This window comes from Camelus dromedarius, unplaced genomic scaffold (assembly GCF_036321535.1).
Source record: "Camelus dromedarius isolate mCamDro1 unplaced genomic scaffold, mCamDro1.pat HAP1_SCAFFOLD_117, whole genome shotgun sequence".
Taxonomy (NCBI): domain Eukaryota; kingdom Metazoa; phylum Chordata; class Mammalia; order Artiodactyla; family Camelidae; genus Camelus; species Camelus dromedarius.
Genome location: NW_026989731.1, coordinates 5,407,736 through 5,415,137, shown reverse-complemented (window position 1 = coordinate 5,415,137; position 7,402 = coordinate 5,407,736). Strand labels below are relative to the sequence as shown.

General features: G+C 41.9%; 1 long non-coding RNA gene across 1 annotated transcript; it reads left to right on the top strand.

The window, feature by feature from the left end:
- The first annotated feature begins 874 nt into the window (after positions 1–874).
- Positions 875–5,977, top strand: LOC135320489 (uncharacterized). The gene is made up of 3 exons (XR_010379638.1): positions 875–1,075; positions 4,323–4,395; positions 5,766–5,977. It is a non-coding gene; the product is annotated as an uncharacterized LOC135320489 (long non-coding RNA).
- Positions 5,978–7,402: the final 1,425 nt, after the last annotated feature.

Genomic DNA, 7,402 nt, shown 5'->3' with positions numbered 1-7,402 from the left:
TAATATTTGACTATACTGTCTTGAAATACTGAGGCCTAATACATATTCAAGTTCAGTCAAAGATTCCCCTCACCTACCACACTCCCTTCACCCCAAAAAGACTTAACCACAGCATTTGCTGAATCTACAGGAAGGTCATCATTTCTTTGTGTGAGCTGAGTATTAAATTCCTATCGATTTTAGTCAAGAGTATTTGACCTTTAAGGAATTCACCATTCTTCACAGAGTGTGAAGTTGGAGGAACTCTGATTCTAGGAGGGGCTTGCTCTTCTCCTACTGGCTTCATTGCAGCTCAGGATCTGATTCTTTAAAATGGATGACTGAGTGGAGGGGTGGGAAGTGCAAGTGCCTGATAGCTATGCCCAAACCTGGGAAAAGGCTTACCTGGGCTTGGTGCATTTTGGTCTGAATGGTTAGTAAATGCCCCTTGGGACCTGTGGATTCTCATGACCACTTCCAAGAACATGAGTGTTTTTATCATCTTCGCCATCTCTTCTCTTATAGACGTCAGGAATCTTGGACCCGTTCTTGGAGCAGGGAATTGAGTAACTTTCTCAAGTGCACGTTGACACTCCGTATATTTCTACCAGTATCACCGAGGTTCAGTAGGTCTCATGAAAGAATTTCGAGCCTGGAATTCTCTAGAGAAGCCTCCATGCCGGTATTCTCCATTGTAGCAGAACAACTCTCATCAATATGTTCGCATCTCAGCTCAATCCGTCCACCCAGCTTTTCTGCCAGGTTCTCTTCGTGTCTCCCATAAAGTCGACTTCAACAGGACTGGGAAAGTCTGAAAGTACCTCGGAGCCTCACCAGTAAGCTGATGACAGGCAGATCTTCCACTGTCTGCCCTTTCAGATTCTGGAAACTGACCCGTGAACTCAGGTCTTTGGGCAGCAGCAGTAACTCGAAGTTGCACAGCTTCCCGAGCAAAAGACCAAAGCCAAGCTCCACAGAGGGTGGCAGACCCTCCATCACACTGATCCACCCACAGAATTCTGCCCAGTTACCGTTGATCCACCAGCCACAACAAGCCTCGCGGTACACAGCAACATTACATCTGGAATTCCATCCGGTAACTGCCATCCCCAAAGGTTGTTGCATAATTTCAGTGTTGGGGGAGGGGCTGCATTAGACTAGAGGTTCCGAAGGGAAATGTGATTCAATCCACTAGCGTTCCATCGTCCTTTTTTCTTCCCGCTTTCCTTTGGTCCAGATCTGTTAACGCAGTATAAACCGAGGGAAGTGTGTCCATTTTTAATTTACAGTTTCACACGTCTTGAAACTTTCTAACAGTTCACAGTACACGGAGTCCCACTAAAGTCATGTTTGTGTAATATCCATTCACCCAGAATACATATACATCTGTTGCTTTCTGCTGAAACATCCACACTCTCAGATCATGGATCCATTTGTTTCATTTTGGGCTGAAATTCCTCGAAGTGAAACCAATCCCAATGTGCCCTTTCAAGTCTGTCTCTTTTGCTCTTAGTACAGCTTGGCAGAGCTACTTTTCTTTGCTATAGGCTTATGCCGTTTCCTCTCTACGTAGGGTAGAATATGACATTCGTTCATCCTGTTGGAAGACTTGAAAGTCTATATCACTTTCTATGACACAATCATATTCAAAACCGTCATTTGGTTTGGGTCACGATATGCACTTATGAATCAATATTTATGAATATGAATGCAAGCATTCATATTCTGAATACAAGTGTGTTGAGTACATGCTAGCCGCCATACTGGGTCAATGCATGCTGAATGATCCTTGACATCACTTTTAGTATTTTGTATCAAATAATCATGGTTCTTTGGTATATGTCAGCCAACTGTAACCTTTTGGTGTTTGTTTGTTTGATTGTTTGTTTTGCAAACACATTAGGCCATGCATCTCTCCTTTTGCTTCAGACAGACATTCATATAAGCTGATTCACTTAAGATAGCGCTTAAAATCACCTATGATTACCAGCTACCCTCTCCCATCTTTAGGATTTTGATGTCCTCCTTGCCTTCTTCTTGTTTCTTCTTTGCAACTCATGCTCTTCTTGCATTTCCAATAGTGGTTTTCTTATTTCCATTTCATCTTGCTACTTTTCTATTCAGGGAATGATACTCAACTTGTGTTTTAGGATCAGTTTCAAACTGCTGAATTCTTTTAAGATTTGCTGGTCAGTGAAATTCCCTAGCTCTGCCGTTCTTAGAAATGGCGGTCATTTGGCATTGGCTACCCTAGATTGCAGCTTTTTCTCATTGAGGATATAGCCTATGTCCTGGCACTCCTCCCTGTCCTGCAAAATTTCTGCCGAGATATGAGCTGAAACCCCACTGGAGGTTCTATTGTGACTAAGTTGCTTTCCTCGAGGTTCATTTTAGTTCACTGGGATGATCATGAAATTTGTTTATTTGAATTCTACAGCTGCTTGTTTGTGTATTGGGATTTCATCTCCTTTGGACACTGTGTACTTCCTGAATTTGTATAGATGATCCTTTCTTGGCTTTCAGCAAGATTCATTGTGATTTTTCTACAAACACCTTTTCAGAATTTTTTATTTTATCTCTTGCTTTTCCATTTGGGTCTCTTATGAATCCTATTCTTTCATGCTTTGTCTTACACCAGGATTCAACAGCGATGTTTGCATTGGTTGCACTTGCTTTTCTATGTGTTTTTCTGATCGAAGGATTTCTGTACCCCTGTCTTCACAGTCATTCACGAGTCCCTCTGCATTATCTAGTCTGATTAGGACTGACTTTAACCCAGATATTACCTCATCCATTGAGTTTTCTGAAATTATTTGGTCCTTCTCTACAGTTTCCCTTCCACTTTTTTGGTATTCTGCTTTTTGTGATTCTGAGACTCTGTTTTTCTACAGTGTTTTCCTCACCTACGTTTTCAATGCTTGCTCTGGTAGACTTTTGCCATGTAGTTGCTTGGAAAATTATAGTTTGGGCCTTCAATGTCTTTGGAACTGAAATGGTACTTCCTGTTTCTTTTACTATACTTCTTTTACTCTACAGGTCAGGTACTATCATGTATCTAATATAGACTTATAGGGCTTGGTTAATTGCAAACTTTAGACTCTTTGGTGTACACAATTCCATGGTATTTCTGTGAGGACAATTTTCCCTAGACCTTGAAGCCATGCCCTGTTCCTGTGTGTGTTGTCTGGTATACCTTTAAATCCTGGTGTTGCCTTTTTTGTGATGAACACACCATACTGTTTCAGTTATTAGAACCTCATTTTTATTACACTAATCTCACAATTCTGAAAGGGCACAGGGCACTTCCTCTAGTGGGAATGAAGCTTGTATAGGTTTTCAGCTCTGCATTCTTCTGTATGTCATTTTGAAGTGTCTCAAAAACAGCCAACGTAGAGTGCGCTTGTACTTTCTACTGCCACGGGAATGTCCCAATGTTACCAGTTCTTCCCAGAGCTTCTCTGTCTACAGAAACACCAGTGGAAGCATATGTATGGATGTCATACTTCAGGGCCTGCTGGGATGGTCCCGCAGACCGACCTATGTGTCCTTGGTGCAGAACCCTGTCAGTGCCGTCCAAAGTGTAGCATCTGCATTTGGGTGATAATGCTGTAAGAAATGCTTCATCTTCTCATGTTGTGGACTTTGACCACTCTTCCTAGTTCTCACATTCTTCAGTCATGTGTTCACGAAGGCAACCACAGAGCTGTTCCGCATCCTCTGCCTCAAACCTGACTGTAATCCCAATCAAGGTTATGAATGTAGCAGATCCTAAATCTTTTAATACTGATTTCAAACACAACGCCCCCAGGAACACTCAGTCCAGATTCATGATACATTTTATAGAGCCCCACACGTGCTCTATTGTCAAAATGTCAAATTGGACACTGGTCCTGCTAGATGCAGTGAATGTGGCCATAGGATATATCGATAAACACAACCTCACACGCCAGTGCAGTTGCTGTCTCACTGAGGTCACAGTTCTCTTTGCTCTCTTGAAAGTACCCACCAAAACCCACAACGCACTCTAGAACCCTGAGTTCTGCGAGAGCCATCATCCGTAGCCCTACCCCTCTTTTTCTGCTGCCTGTGCTAGCTCAGATTTGGCAGCACGGAACTTGGTCTCAGATTCAATTGTGGGGATATTTTGAGCTGAATTATTTGAGTTCTGTCAGCCAAGCATCTGCTGTGCACTCTTCTAACACTCAGCGCATCACCTTCAGTCCCATGCCTGCTGCCCGCTTGAGAGTGTGCTTCCAATGAAAACAGAGTTTCACCTTTGATGCTCCATTACCAGAGGTCAGAACCTGCACTGGTTTCCATACTCTGACTTTTCTTACTTCCAGGTTTTCTGAGGCCTCATCCTGTCTTTGGAATTAACAGACCACTCTTAGGAATGTGTCCTGTGCCAAGGTCTGGGTGAGTGTGTGTTTACAATATTTTCTGTATGGTTGGTAGTGAGAGCAGTTTGCACTTTTTCTCTTCTTACTGGTCATCGACAAATCAACAATTTTCACAAATAATTCACAGAAATTGGATATTTGTTTCGCTCCATTTTTTTACAGCCATCGTCGTATGGTTTTCCTGAAGACTCCAGATTTGACCTTATGTTTACCAGGCAGTTTCAGACTTTAAGAAAGTTAACAGTATCAATTTACGTGTTTTGGGATTTATATGAAAGTGAAGTTAGAATTTGAAAATTACCAAATCAACCTAGAATCCAGACTTGACAATTTCTGTAAAATTTTGTCAGCTCTAAGGAAAAAACAGACAGTCTCAATGTAAAATAGCAGTCCAAAAGTTTGAAGGGGACATGCCAACTCTTTTCTCTTGAAGCCTCCAACATCAAAAGGAACAATGAAATAACTATTGGAAACATGAAATAACCCCCAGCTTGTGATACCCTTGTGAAACTGGTGCCCTTTACTCCCAATGACACATACTAGCTAATGTTGGCATTTCAAGGGGTAACATTCCTCTCTAGGTATATACAAGAAAATCTAAACAGAATATATAAATTTAGGCTTGATTCCAAAAGCACCTAGAGGCATTTAACTATGAGAAACCTGCTGCAGCTATGCTAGGCTATTGAGAATCAGGTGTTCTTCTATGAGTGCTGAGAAGGCTTAATCTTCCGATCATATTGGGTAAAGCAATTTAACAAAACCAGTCTGCACCTCCAAGTTATAGTGCACACGGGGCTTCACGTAAGTGAATGACTGTCCACATAACCTGTGTCTTTAATGTGTTTGGCGACTTTTACAGTTCAGTTCACTATCTGACTTCTAATATTTTCCTGTACTGTCTTGAAAAACTGAGGCCTAATACATATTCAAGTTCATTCAAATATTCCTCTCACTTTCCACTCATTTCTGCCCAAAGAATACATAACCCCAGCATTTCCTGAATCTAGGGGAAGGCCATCATTTCATTGTGTGAGCTAAGTATTCAATTTCTATCTATTTTATTCGAGAGTATTTGACCTTTAAGGATTTCATTGTTGTTCACCGTGTGTGAAGGAGGAGGAACTCTGATTCTAGTAGGGGCTTGCTCTTTTCCTAATTGATTCATTGCAATTCAGGTTCTGATCCTTTGAAATGGATGCCTGAGTGGAGTTGGGTAAAGAGCATGAGATTGATAGCTGGGCACAAACGTGGGGAAATGTTTACCTGGGCTTGGTGCTTTTCGGTCTGAATGATTCTTTAATGCCCCATGGGATGTGTTTATTCTCACGACCTCTTCCAAGAACATGAGCGCTTTTATCATCTCTGCCATCTCTTCTCTTTTAGACGTCAGGAAACTTGGACCCGTTCCTGGAGCAGAGAATCGAGTAACTTTCTCAAGGGCACGTTGACTCTCTGTATGTTTCTGCGAGTATCAGCGAGGTTCAGTAGGTATCATGAATGTCTTTGGAGCCTTGTATGCTCTAGAGATGTCTCCATGCCGATATTCTGCACTGTAGCAGAACAACTTTCATCAATGTGTTCGCACATCTCCTCAATCAATGCAGCCTGTTTTTCTGCCAGATTCTCTTCGTGTCTCCCATAAAGTCGACGTCAACAGGACTGGGCAAGCCTGAAAATACCTCGGAGCCTCACCAGTAAGCTGATGACAGGCAGATCTTCCACTGTCTGCCCTTTCAGATTCTGGAAACTGACCCGTGAACTCAGGTCTTTGGGCAGCAGCAATATCTCGAACTTACTCATCTTCCCGAACAAAAGACCTAAGACAATCTCCACATAGGGCAGCAGACCCAATATCAAACTGATCCACCCACAGAATTCTACCCAGTTACCTTGGAACCACCAGCCGCAACAAGCCTCCTGGTACACACCAACATTCCACCAGGAATCCAACCGGTAACTGCCGTCCACAGTGGTTGATGCATCAAGTCAGTGTTGGGGGTGATGCTGTATTAGACGAGAGTTTCCTAAGGGAAATGTGATTCTATCCACAAGGGTCCCATGGTCCTTTTCTCTTCCCTCTTTCCTTTTGTTCAGATCTGTATACACAGTACAAACGGAGGGAATTGTGTCCATGATTAGTTTATGGATTCACACCTATTTAAACTTTCTAACATTTCACAGTACACAGAGACCCACTCAAGGAAACTCATGTTTGTGTAATATCCATTACCCAGATTACATATCCGTCTGTAGCTTTCTGCTGAAACACCCACACTCTGTGAACATGGATCCATTTGTTTCATGGGGGCTGAAATTCCTAGAAATGAAACCAATCCCAACGTGCACTTTCTTGTCTGTCTCTTTTGCTCTTAGTACAGTTTTGCAGAGCTACTTGTCTTTGTTATAGGCTTATGCCATTTCTTCTCTACGTAGGGTAGAATAAGGCATTCGTTCTTCCTGTTGGAAGACTTGTAAGTCTATATCCCTTTCTATGACCCACTCTTACACAAAACCGTCATTTGGGTTGGCTCATGATATACACTTCTGGATCACTATCTATGAATAATAATGCACGAGTATGATTTCTGAATTCAAGTTTGTTGGGTACATGCTAACAGCGATAATTGGTCGTTGCATGCTGAATGACCCTTGACATCACTTTGAGTATTTTGTCTTGAATATTCATGTTTGTTTGATATATGTCAGCCAACTGTTACTTTTTGGTGTTTGTTTCTTTGTCTGATTGTTGGTTTTGCAAACACATTAGGCCATGCATCTCTCCTTTTGCTTCAGACAGTCATGTAAGCTGATTCACTTAAGACAGTGCTTAAAATCACCTATGATTTCCTGCTACCCTCTCCCAACTTTAGGATTTTGATGTCCTCCTTGCCTTCTTCTTCTTACTTCTTTGCAACTCAGGCTCTTCTTGCATTTGCAATAATGGTTTTGTTATTTCCATTTCATCCTTCTACTTTTCTACTCAGGGTAGGATTCTCAATTTTTGTTTTAGGATCAGTCTC